The sequence below is a fragment of the Triticum dicoccoides genome, chromosome 7A (assembly GCF_002162155.2).
Source record: "Triticum dicoccoides isolate Atlit2015 ecotype Zavitan chromosome 7A, WEW_v2.0, whole genome shotgun sequence".
In the NCBI taxonomy this organism is placed as follows: domain Eukaryota; kingdom Viridiplantae; phylum Streptophyta; class Magnoliopsida; order Poales; family Poaceae; genus Triticum; species Triticum dicoccoides.
This window is the reverse complement of record NC_041392.1, coordinates 143,160,839-143,174,996: the sequence shown is the minus strand read 5'-3', so window position 1 is coordinate 143,174,996 and position 14,158 is coordinate 143,160,839.

Sequence of the window (14,158 nt, the reverse complement as noted above, 5' to 3'; positions counted from 1 at the left end):
CCTCCAGCGACGCCGGCCCCTCCCCGCTCCCCCGTGCTGCTCCCCTGCCTCTGCCTCGTGCGAGCGCGCCCCTGAACACCGTCCCGTGCCTCCTTTACTGACCGCACTGGCCGCGGCCAGTCGCCGGCCACCACTTGCCTGGCCGGCGCCGTCGCCACCGGCGCCCCGCATCGCTTTGTTGGGCTGCGCCCGCAGCGCCCAGCGCCCACGCCCGTTCGGGCGAGCGCCCGCACCCGCGCCCGTTTAGCCTCATGGGCCACTGACCACAGGGGCCCACGCCCCAGAACATTAAAAAAAAGAAGAGAATTAAAAATAAAAATAAAAATAAAAATAAAAAATGATTTAATAAAATTAATTATTAATTAATTAATTATGTAATGAATTAATTAAGTTAATTAATCTGGTTTAATTAATTTAATTAACTAGTTAGGTTAATTAAATAGTAATTAAATTAACTAACATGTAATTAACCTAAACAGTGTATGACAGGTAGGTCCCACTGGACCCACCTGTCAGGTTGACCAAGTCAACTCTGTTGACTGCTCATGTCAGCATGACATCATGCTGATGTCATTAATCTGTTTTCCGAATTAATTAAATAATTAATTAAATTCTAGAAATTAATAAAATCTTTAGAAAATCATATCTTTTAATCCGTAACTCGGATTAAAATATTTTCAACATGAAAGTTGCTCAGAACGGCGGGACGAATCCGGATACGCAGTCCGTTCGTCCGCCACACACCCCTAACCTATCGAACCCGCAACTTTCCCCCTCCGGCTCCTCTGCCCGAAAACACGAAACACCGGGGATATTTTCCCGGATGTTTCCCCCCTTAACCGGCATCACCTCATACCACGTCAGGTCACGCCTAGCATCGTTACTTGTCATGTCATGCATCGATATGCATCTGTTTACATGGTATTCATTGTTTCTTCCCCATCTTCTCTCCGGTAGACTACGAGACCGACACTGCTGCTGCCCAGTTCAACTACGGAGTTGACGACCTCTCTCTCTTGCCAGAGCAACCAGGCAAGCCCCCCCCCTTGATCACCAGATATCGCCTATTCTACTCTATACTGCTTGCATTAGAGTAGTGTAGCATGTTACTGCTTTCTGTTATACCTATCCTGATGCATAGCCTGTCCTTGATACTACTGTTGTTACCTTTACTTGCAATCCTATATGCTTAGTATAGGATGCTAGTATATTCATCTGTGGCCCTACATTCTTGTCCGTCAGCCGTGCTATACTATCGGGTCGTGATCACTCGGGAGGTGATCACGGGTATATACTATATACTTTATACATGATACATGTGGAGACTAAAGTCGGGTCGGCTGGTGGAGCACCCACGAGTGGATCTTTGTGGCGGAGCGACAGGGCAGGTTGAGACCGCCTAGGAGAGAGGTGGGCCTGGCCCTGTTCGGCGTTCGCGGATACTTAACACGCTTAACGTGATCTTGGTATTTGATCTAAGTTGGCTACAAACCTATACGCACTAACCAACTACGTGGGAAAGATATGGGCAATCGGCGTCGTGGTATCAGCCGAAGCACTTCGTGACGCCAGCGACTGAGTGGCGCGCGCCGGATTGGAATGTAAGCCTGCTCTTGTATTAAGGGGGCTAGTTCTGCTTTCGGCCGCGTACGCAACATGCAGGTGTGCTATGGGCAATGGGCCCAGACCCCTGTGCGCTTAGGTTTAGACCGGCGTGCTGGCCTCTCTGTTGAGCCTAGGTGGGGCTGCGACGTGTTGATCTTTCGCGGCCGGGCATGACCCGGGAAAGTGTGTCCGGCCTAATGGGATCAAGCGTGTTGGGTAAGTTGGTGCACCCCTGCAGGGAAGTTAATCTATTCGAATAGCCGTGATCTTCGGTAACAGGACGACTTGGAGTTGTACCTTGACCTTATGACAACTAGAACCGGATACTTAATAAAACACACCCCTCTAAGTGCCAGATACAACCGGTGGTCGCTCTCCCTCAGGGATATGAGGAGGGGATCGCCGGGTAGGATTATTGCTATGTGATGTTACTTGGAGGACTTCAACCTACCCTCTTCTACCTGTTGCAAGACGGAGGTGACCAGAAGCGTAGTCTTCGATAAGACTAGCTATCCCCCTCTTATTCTGGCATTCTACAGTTCAGTCCACTGATATGGCCCTTTACACATATATCCATGCATATGTAGTGTAGATCCTTGCTTGCGAGTACTTTGGATGAGTACTCATGGTTGCTTTCTCCCCCCCTTTTCCCCCCCTTTCCTTTCTTTCTGGTTGTCGCAACCAGATTCTGGAGCCGTGGAGCCAGACGCCACCGTCGACGATGACTCCTACTACACTGGAGGTGCCTATTACTACGTGCAGCCCGCTGACGACGACCAGGAGTAGTTTAGGAGGATCCCAGGCAGGAGGCCTGCGCCTCTTTCGATCTGTATCCCAGTTTGTGCTAGCCTTCTTAAGGCAAACTTGTTTAACTTTTGTCTGTACTCAGATATTGTTGCTTCCGCTGACTCGTCTATGATCGAGCACTTGTATTCGAGCCCTCGAGGCCCCTGGCTTGTATTATGATGCTTGTATGACTTATTTATGTTTTAGAGTTGTGTTGTGATATCTTCCCGTGAGTCCCTGATCTTGATCGTACACATTTGCGTGCATGATTAGTGTACGATTGAATCGGGGGCATCACAACTCCTCCTTGGCGCGCCTATAGGGCTGGCCGGCCTCCTCCCCTTGCTCCTTTATATACAGGGGCAGGGGCACCCCTAGACACACAAGTTGATCCACGTGATCGTTTTCTTAGCCGTGTGCGGTGCCCCCTTCCACCATAATCCTCGATAATATTGTAGCGGTGCTTAGGCGAAGCCCTGCGACGGTAGAACATCAAGATCGTCACCACGCCGTCGTGCTGACGGAACTCTTCCCCGACACTTTGCTGGATCGGAGTCCGGGGATCATCATCGAGCTGAACGTGTGCTAAAACTCGGAGGTGCCATTGTTTCGGTGCTTGATCGGTTGGGCCGACGTACGACTACATCAACCGCGTTGTGCTAACGCTTCCGCTGTCGGTCTACAAGGGTACGTAGATCACACTCTCCCCTCTCGTTGCTATGCATCACCATGATCTTGCGTGTGCGTAGGAATTTTTTTGAAATTACTACGTTCCCCAACAAGCATGTATTACGGTGGGTGAACAAATTACTACCGATCAATTGATAGAAAAGCGCATAGTTATGAGAATATCTAGGCATGATTATGAATATAGGCATCACGTCCGTGTCAAGTAAACCAAAACGATTCTGCATCTAGTACTATTATTCCACACATCAACTGCTATCCAGCATGCATCTAGAGTATTAAGTTCATAAGAACAGAGTAATGCTTTAGGCAAGATGGCATGATGTAGAGGGATAAACTCAAGCAATGTGATATAAACCCCATCTTTTTAGCCTCGATGGCAACAATACAATACGTGCCTTGCTGGCCTTACTATCACTGGGAAAGTACACTGCAAGATTGAACCCAAAGCTAAGCACTTCTCCCATTGCAAGAAAGATCAATCTAGTAGGCCAAACTAAACCGATAATTCGAAGAGACTTGCAAAGATACCAAATCATGCATATAAGAATTCAGAGAAGAACAAAATATTGTTCATAGATAAACTTGATCATAAATCCACAATTCATCGGATCTCAGCAAACACACCGCAAAAGAATATTACATCGAATAGATCTCCAAGAACATCGAGGAGAACTTTGTATTGAGAACCAAATAGAGAGAAGAAGCCATCTAGCTAATAACTATGGACCCGAAGGTCTGTGGTAAACTACTCACACATCATCGGAGAGGCTATGGTGTTGATGTAGAAGCCCTCCGTGATCGATTCCCCCTCCAGCAGACCACGGAAAAAGGTCCCTAGATGGGATCTCATGGGTACATAAGGTTGCGGCGGTGGAAAAGTGGTTTCGTGGCCCCCCTAGGTGTTTTTAAGGTATAAGAGTATATATAGGCGAAAGAAGTACATCGGTGGAGCTACTAGGGGCCCACGAGGGTGGGGGGCACGCCCTCCTGCCTCGTGGCCGCCTCATTGCGTCTCTGACTTCAAATCCAAGTCTCCTGGATGACGTTTGTTCCAATAAAGATCCTCGCAAAGGTTTCGTTCCGTTTGGATTCCGTTTGATATTCTGCGAAACACTGAAATAGGCAAAAAAAATAGAAACTGGCACTGGGCCTCCGGTTAATAGTTTAGTCCCAAAAATAATATAGAAGTGCATATTAAAGCCCATTAAACATCCAAAGCAGATACTATAATAGCATGGAACAATAAAAAATATAGATACGTTGGAGACGTATCACACATGCATCCATTAATGCCCAAAAAATCGTCTTGGTATCTCTTGTCCAATTCCAACCTTGCCCACAGTTGGATGCAATTAATTAGCCAAACCTGTTAATTATGTGTGTTACTTAGACAAATAGTTAATATGTCTCTTTAATTTGGAAAGTATAATTGAGCGTTCGTCAGGAGGATCATACTACTAATATGAAGAGTATCATTATTTGGAAAGAAGAATCACATTAATTGTGAAGAGTATCATTATTTGGATAGGAGGATCATGTTAATTATGAAAAGTATTATCAAGTGTTTGACAGTAGGATCACTTTAATTATGGAGAGTATTATTTTTTGGACTGCGAGATCATGTTAATTATGAAAGTATCATTGACTGTTCAATGAAAGACTCACATTAATCATGCAGAGTATTATTCTTTGGACGTGAGTATCATACTAATTATGTAAATTATTATTGTGACTTTAACAGAAGGATTATGTTAATTATCAAAAGTATCACGAGTCATTAATGCAAAACAATTTGGAAACCAAGCACCTAATCAATTTGGAAATCAAGCAATTAATGCAATTAATTTGAGTATTTTTTGCATCAAATTAGTTATGAAATTGAGCCATTGATGCAATCATTTAATTAGTGAGACACATAATTAGTGATGCAGATAATTAATAGTAGAAGTTCTCTTTTCAAATTTATCATTACTATACACTCTTAATCCCCCTTATGAAAAACCATCCGCCCCCACCTCTCCACACTCACAAAAAACTCACTTCCCTTGCCTCATGCAGAAAGAAGAAAAAACAAAAGATCTCTACTCCTAAAAGGGGAGTCTGCGGTCGTCATGGTAGCTTCGTACGTCATTTGGTTTGGTTTTGCATTCATCCATTATTGCCCAAAAATCTTGTCAGTTATCTCTTGTCCAGTTCTTGTCTTGCCCACAGTTGCATACAATTAATTAGCCAAACCAATTAATTATGTTTGTTAATTATCCACATAGTTAATATGTTTGTTTAATTTGGAAAGCATAATCAAGCATTAGACGGGAGGATCATACTAATCGAGCATTGGTTTCGCATGCAAACATCCATTAATGCCCAAAAATCATATCAGTTATCGTCTTAGTTATCTCTTTTCCAATTTCTGCCTTTCCCACAGTTACATGCAAATATCTCTACTCTTAAAGGGGGAGTCTGTGTCTTCATGGTAGGTTTGTATGTCATTTGGTTTGGTTAGGTTTCACGTGGGTCCATACTACTAATACGAATAGTATAATTATTTGGTTGGAAGGATCACATTAACTATGAAGAGTATCTTTATTTGGATGGGAGGATCATGTTAATTATGGCAAGTATTATTGAGCATTTGACACTAGGATCACTTTAATTATGAAGAGTATTATTTTTTGGACCGGAGGGTCATGTTAATTAGAAAAGTATCATCGAGTGTTTGACGAATGACTCGCGTTAATTACACAGAGTTTTACTATTTGGACGTGAGTATAATATTGATTATGTAAATTATTATCGAGACTTAAGCAGAAGGATCATGTTAGTTATTAAAAGTATCCCGAGTCATTAATGCAAAACAATTTGGAAACAGAGCACCTAATTAATTTGTAAATCAAGCAATTAATGCAATTAATTAGTGAGGCAATTAATTACGCATGTAATTAATTATGTCAATTTAAGTAGGGTTTTTTGTATCAAATTAATTATGAAATCGAGCCATTAATGTGATTATTTAATTACCCAGACACATAATTAGTGATGTAGATAATTAATACTAGAAAGGTTTTTTCAAAATTTATCATTACTAATCCCCCTTATGTAAAAACATCTACACACACCTCCCCACAAGCACAAGAAAACCCCACCTCCCATGCCTCATGCGGGAAGAAAAGAAAATACAAAAGATATCTACTCCTAGAAGTGGAGTCTATGCTCGTCATGTTAGCTTCGTACATCATTTGGTTTGGTTTGGTTTCGCATGCATCCATTAATGCCCAAAAATCGTCTCAGTTATCTCTTGTCCAATTCATGTCTTAACCACAATTGCATGTAATTAATTAGCCAAACCAATTAGTTACATGTGTTAATTATCTACATAGTTAATATGTCCATTTAATTTGGAAAGTATAATCGAGCGTTGAACGGGAGGATCATACTAATCGAGCGTTGATTTCGCATGCTGACGTGGATGGAGACCGCGTTGGTATTTCCCAAAGAGGAAGAGATGATGCAACACAACTACAGTAAGTATTCCCTCAGTTATGAAACCAAGGTATCAATCTAGTAGGAGAACCAAGCAACACTATGTAAATGGTACGTACACACAAAGAACAAATACTTGCAACCCGACGCATAGAGGGGTTGTCAATCCCTCCTCGGTAAAAAGATAGATTGGTATGTATGCGATTGGATAAATAGATCTAGCAAGAGCTCAAAATAAAATAAAGAAAGAAAAAGTGCAGCAAGGTATTCTTGGGTTTTGGAATAATAGATCTGAAAAACAGTATGATAAAAGATAGATCTGAAAGAAATATGATAAAGATAGACCCCGGGGCCATAGATTTCATTAGTAGCTTCTCTCGAGAAAATAGCATACAGTGGGTAAACAAATTATTGTTTGGCAATTGATAGAAGAACAAATAATTATGATGATATCCAAGGCAATGATCATGAATATAGGCATCACATCCAAGATTAGTAGACCGAAATGATTCTGCATCTACTACTATTACTCCACACATCGACCGCTATCCAACATGCATCTAGTGTATTAAGTTCATGGGAAAATGGAGTAATGCAATAAGAACAATGACATGATGTAGACAAGATCTATTCATGTAAGAATAGACCCTATCTTTTTATCCTTAATGGAAATGATACATGTGTGCCTCGCTACCCCTTCTGTCACTGGTGAGGACACCGCAAGATCGAACCCATCACAAAGCACCTCTTCCCATTGCAATAAAAATCAATCTAGTTTGCCAAACTAAACCAAAGATTCGGAGAAGAAATACGAGGCTATAAATAATCATGCATATAAGAGATCAAAGAAGACTCAAATAATATTCATGGATATAGATCTGATCATAAACTCGCAATTCATCAGATCCCAACAAACACACCGCAAAATGTCATTACATCAAATAGATCTCCAAGAGACCATTGTATTGAGAATCAAAAAGAGAGAAGAATCCACCTAACTATTGCCTACAGACCCGTAGTTCTATGGTGAACTATTCACGCATCATCTGACGAGCACCAATGAGGATGATGAACCCCTTTGTGATCGTGTTCCCCTCCGTCAAAGTGCCAGAATAGGTCTCTAGACTGGATCTCGTGGTTCTAGAACATACAGCGGCTGGAATTGTGTTTCGTCGACTCCCCTAGGGTTTCTGGAATATTTGGTATTTATAGAGCTGAGAGGCGGTGGAGGAGACCCCGGTGGGCCCCACAACCCATCAGGGCGCTCCAGGAGCCTCTAGCACGCCCTGGTGTTTTGCGGGCCCCACAGGCCTCCCCAGGTGCTTCCTTGGCTCCCAAGTTGTCTTCTGGTCCCAAAAACTCCCCAAAAAGTTTCGTTGCATGATAACCCACAAGTATTGGGGATCGCAACAGTTTTCAAGGGTACCCAAACTTATAGATTCGACACATGGGGAGCCAAAGAATATTTGAAGGTATTAGCATCTGAGTTGTCAATTAAACCACACCTGGAGCTTAACTATCTACAACCAAGTGATCAGTAGCACAGTAGTATGATAGTTTTGATAATAGTAGCAGCAGTAAGGGTAACGGTAACAGTGATAGCAATAGTTTTGTAGCAAGTGTAACAGTGATGATATCAGTAGTAAGTTAGCAGAAACAATATAGGATAAATTCGGAGGCATTGGATCGGTGACTTGTTGGATGATATTCATCATGAGACAGTTATAACCTAGGGCGATACGGCACTAGCTCCAGTTCATCGATATAATGTAGGCATGTATTCCATAAATAATCATACGTGCTTTATTAAAAGAACTTGCATGACATCTTTTGTCCTACCCTCCCATGGAAGCGGGGTCCATATTGGAAACTAAAGGGATATTAAGGCCTCCTTTTAATAAAGCATCGGAACAAAGCATTAACACATAGTGAACACATGAACTCCTCAAACTACGGTAATCACCAGAAGAAGTCCCGATTATTGTCACTCCGGGGTTACCGGATCATAACACGTAGTAGGTGACTATAACTTGCAAGATCGGATCTAGAACATGAATATAATGGTGAGAACATAAACGGTTCAGATCTGAAATCATGGCACCCGGGCCCAACGTGACAAGCATTAAGCATGGAAAAGTCATAGCAACATCAATCTTAGAACGTAGTGGATACTAGGGATCAAGCCCTAACAAAATTAACTCGATTACATGATGAATCTCATCCAACTCCTCACCAACCAGCGAGCCTAGGAAGGAATTACTCACTCCCGGTGGGGAGCATCATGGAATTGGCGATGGAGAAGGGTTGGTGATGACGAAGAACAAAGATCCCCCTCTCCGGAGCCCCAAACGGACTCCAGATCTTCCCTCCCGAGGAAGAACAGGGCTTGGCGGGGGCTCCATCTCGTGGATCGCAATAATTCTTTCTCCCTGATTTTTTCTCCAAAAATAGGATTTTATACCGTCGGTTTCAGGGTCTGCGGGGCCACCAGGTGGGGACAACCCACCTGGGCGCGACTGGTGAGGGGGGCGCCCTGGTGGGTTGTGCCCACCCAGGTGCCCCGCTTAGGTAGGTCTTGGCTCCAGAAATTCTTATATATTATATAAAAATTCCTCATAAAGTTTCATTCCATTTCGAGAACTTTTATTTCTCCACAAAAACAACACCATGGTAGTTCTGCTGAAAACTGCTCGTCAGTCTGGGGTTAGTTTCATTCAAATCATGCAAATTAGAGTAAAAAAACAAGAGGAAAAGCTTTAGAAAAAGTAGATATGTTGGAGACGTATCAACTCCCCCAAGCTTAAACCTCTGCTTGTCCTCAAGCAATTCAGTTAATAAACTGAAAGTGAAAAAGAAAAACTTTTACGAACCCTTTTGCTCTTGTTTGCATAAATAAGCTTACACAACACCCATGTTTTTAGCCAACATTACAACTAACCATACCAACAATAACTCTTAAAGATTATATTTACTCATATCAATGACATAATCAGCTAGCGAGCAATAATAAGACATCTCAAACGGCAACACGTTGTCAAAACAACCATGATATAACATGACAATAGTGGTATCTCGCTAGCCCTTTCCGAGACCGTAAAATATAAATGCAGAGCACCTCCAAAGTCCAAGCAGCGACTAAACATTGTAATTCATGGTAGAAAAGATCCAGTCATGATGCACCCAACATTAGCTACACACAGTGCATAAGTCATGACAGCTGTGCTCTCAGGTTCTAGTGCTTGTTTTTAGAAGGTGATGACACAACATAAAAGTAAATAGATAGTCCCTTCGCAAAGGGAAGCAGTGATTTGCAGAGGTGCCAGAGCTCAAGTTTTTAAAACAGAGATAAATTGTATTTTGAGACATGCACCCTTCTCATTTACTTCACGACTATTAGTTATCAATATCTCCCATGCTAAACATGCTAGTGGCAGTTCCCAAGCGATAAAAGTAAAGGTTTTGACCCCATTGAGAGTTTTTGTTTGATTATTCGAGTGATTAACTCTTTTTTGAATTTTGCAGTTTGGGACTGGGCATCCCTATTACCGCCCTTTTCTCGTGCGATGGCGAGTGAATAAATACTCGACCTGACTATAACCTGCTTAGCATGGAAGATGCCGACCACCTCCTGTCATTCCATCAATACTATTGAAAACCCTAGTAGTAGCGCGGGTTTTGAGGCTATCAGTAGCGTGGGCAGCCACGCTACTACTACGACGCTACAGCGAACTATTAGTAGTAGCGCGGTCTGTACCCACGCTACTAATACTGACTATAACAGCATCGCTTTTCCAGAACACGCTACTAATAGTTAGCTGTAGCGCTTTCCTAGCCCCGCGCTACTATTATATCTTTCATCATTTCCCCCTGCTTCCTACCCCGTTTCAGTTTCAATAAACTACAATTTCCAGATACTAGGTACTACTAGATATCAATTTCATAAATCATTATACGTATTGGGTAGTATTCCCTCCGTTCCAAATTACTCGTCGTAGTTTTAGTTCAAATTTGAACTAAAACCACGATGAGTAATTTGGAACAGAGGGTGTACTAGATAACAATTTCATATATAGTAAACATGCATCCTCAAGCAGTACAAGGTGATATCGACGACGATCATCATATGTAGTTCTAGATGATATCGATGACGATCATCATATGTAATTCTAGATGATATAGCCACACACACATATGTAGTTTTAGATGATATCGACGACGATCATCATCCGCAAGCCTGGGCGGTGGGTGTTCCTGATAGTAATTAGGATGGCCTGCCCAACACAAAGATTCTTGCCAACGAGGAATCTCTTCCACCCAACCAAGTTTAAGTGTGTGCGAACGTCTGTGTCCATGCGGTAAGTACAAGTGGTGACGGAGCCCCTTGCGGTAAGGTGTAGTCCAGCTGAGCCTTCTTCATCAGGCTCGATACCACAACTCACAGATAGGCTCTTTGGCAATTTCTGAATAAGAAAAACATATCAATTAATAAATAGCCTCACACATACTTTTGCAAATATATTTCTATTAAGTATCGATTTCTACACTATCAAAATACACAGTACTACACATTTGTACTAAGCATGAATTCTACTAATAAGTATATATGGATTATCTACACTATTAGTAGTTCCTTGGATTCTACACTAATAAGCATGTGATCGGACTCTACACTAAAGCATATCATCAACTAGATTCCACATAGTATACCATTGGACTCTACACTAAGCATATCATCGGTAATTTGCATTTGTAAGTATAACATACCGTAGCATGTCGATCGACCATGGTACTTGTTAGGCGGGTCACGAAAGGCACCCCGACAAAGTCATCACATGGAGGAATTATGTCCCATAGGTTGCACACCTCCTCCTCGCTCAGCCTCATTCTTTGAGCTACGATGTCTTCATGAAGTGGGTCCTCATCATCTTCATCGAGTGGGCCTCATTATCTTCATCATCTTCGTCATATTCATCATCTTCCACCAGGTTGATATAAATGACAGCCGGCTTGGGTGTTTCTACTCTGAAGGAGAAGCTGATCAACTCACCACCAGTAAGACGCATGCGGGCGAGGAAACGGGCCCATCCATCTCCTCCAATCTGTGACATATTGTGTCCTTTCTCGACCTTCATAGTGTACGGCCCCCCCAGGAGCCTCAAATGTCATAGTGTCTCCTGTCAGCTTGTTGAATTTCAACCTCACATTGCATGGAATGATCTATGTAAAAAAGCAAAATGACACAATGCAGTAATGCCAACACTAAAAATAAAATAGTTGTTACATTTCATATAATTTCTTACCGCCGCATGACGAAAACTCGGCTGGAAGTCGATGCTGAACAGCTTGCGAGTTGCAAGGCTGCAGGCGCACTTTGACTTGCACAGTTGACATGGTGGTGGTGGTGCCATTTTCCTAAAGCAATATGAGCAAAGGATTAACGATCCACTTCACAGGAAAGAAAAATGGTAGCATGTGATATTTTTGGTTCTTCTTCAGTTATATTTTCATAGTGGAACCCGATCCCAAAAAGTAAACAACAAGCTCTCAATTAACTTACTAACACCTTCTATAATAGAACCAACAGCTAGCAGGCAAATGCCAAATCAGCCAACAAGACTCACAGACAACAAGTTCTCAATTAGCTTACTAACACCTTCTAGAATATCTCTAGCGGAAGAGATTCTTCCGCGAGAAGCAATTTGATGGACAATTATAATCCTAACATATAGTAACATATAAGGTGACAAGGTATCACGTACGAAAGCATTTTAGGGGCACCTATTGCCGAAAAACTATTTGGCCCCTACCAAAGGTATAATCCTAAGATCTGTAATAAGTTATCTACCAAATCAAGGTACCACCTACCAAGACACATTTCATCTAATTTGGCCCCTATTGTCTAAGATAACTGATTAAAAAAACAAGTGGAAAATTTAATTGGGATTAACTTAGCCCTTGCAAACTAAATACTTGTACCACCTACCAAAGCATTTCAACTAAATTAGCACCTACATTTTGCAAAAAATAACTTATTACAGAAAAACAAAAGCATCTAGTTATCCATATGAAATTCATAAGCCCTCGCTGCATCTAGGTAGGGCAGCCCTCGGGGGGTGCTGACGAGGGGAAGGCCGGTGACTTTCCTACGAGAGGGGGTGACGACAGCGGCCGACAAGGGGATCAAGGGCGGTCGGCCAAAGACGCCCGGCCAGAGCTCGCGGGCGGCGACAGAGTGGGCGACGAGAGGATGGAGGAGCAGCTAGCAAAGGGCTGGCGAGAGGGGGAGGAGCATTACCTGCGGCGGCGGTGGCGGTGGTGCACGGTGGCGGAGGAGAAACCCTAACCGCAGTTGTCGGCGTCGGGCAGAGGGGAACGATTGAGATATGAGCATGCGGGGGGCCGGGCCGCGTGCTTTGTTTTGCTGTAGCAGTAGCGCGGGTACAGGGAGCGCGCTACTGCTAAGCCCAATATCAGTAGCGCGTTGTCCTGAAAAAATGCTACTGCTAAGGCTAAGCATGTAAAAACATCAAAAATATACATTGGTCATCATTGATATTTTTGTGTATAATCTAAATAGTCAACATGAATCCTCACTGTCGGTGTCAAAACCGGCGGATCTCAGGTAGGGGGTCCCGAACTGTGCGTCTAGGCCGGATGGTAACAGGAGGCAAGGGACACGAAGTTTTACCCAGGTTCGGGCCCTCTTGATGGAGGTAAAACCCAATGCCCTGCTTGATTAATATTGATGATATGGGTAGTACAAGAGTAGATCTACCACAAGATCGGAGAGGCTAAACCCCAGAGCTAGCCTATGGTATGATTGTATGTATATGTTCTATCGACTAGCCTGGCCCTGGTTTATATAATGCACCAGAGGCCTAGGTTAACAAGAGTCCTAGCCGAATACGCCGGTGGGGAGAAGTCCTTGTCTTGATCGCCAAGTCTTTGTGGAATCTTCCTTGTATGCAGCAGCTGTCCGAACTGGCACATGAGTATACGGCCATGGGGGGCCTTGGCCCAATCTAATAGATCGAGAGACGACATGGTGAGTACCCCCTAGTCCAGGACACCGTCAGTAGCCCCCCTGAACCGGACTTCAAGTTAGGGACGCTCCTCGATTCTTCCGAACTGTTCTTCATCTTCGGTCGTCGGTCTTGAAAAGTGGTTCAACAAATCTTCTTTATCTTTGATCTTGAGGATCGCCGAAATGCATTCGACGAGTTTACACGTCGGGTATCCGAGGAGCCCCTTTAAGTTTTCGGCCTTTACCAATGCCTTGTTATTTTTATGCCACACCTCGGGTTTGAAGTTGTTCCCGGGCGGCAGCATCCTCTTGCGTCCGAGCTCCAATGCCGGACTGTATTCGGGGTATCTTTTGCAACCGAGCACCAACGCCGGACCGCTTCCCAGCTCTAACGCCGGAATGTATCCGAGCTCCAATGCCAGACTATGTATCTGAGCTCCAACGCTGGACTGTATATCCGAGGTGTCATAAATCACCTTGTTCAAAGAAGTTTGAAGGAGTTTAGCCGAGCTTAATACCGGAAGTGCCCTCTATGGAGCCCGCCACTAGCGCCCGAGCTTTATGTTGGGCTGC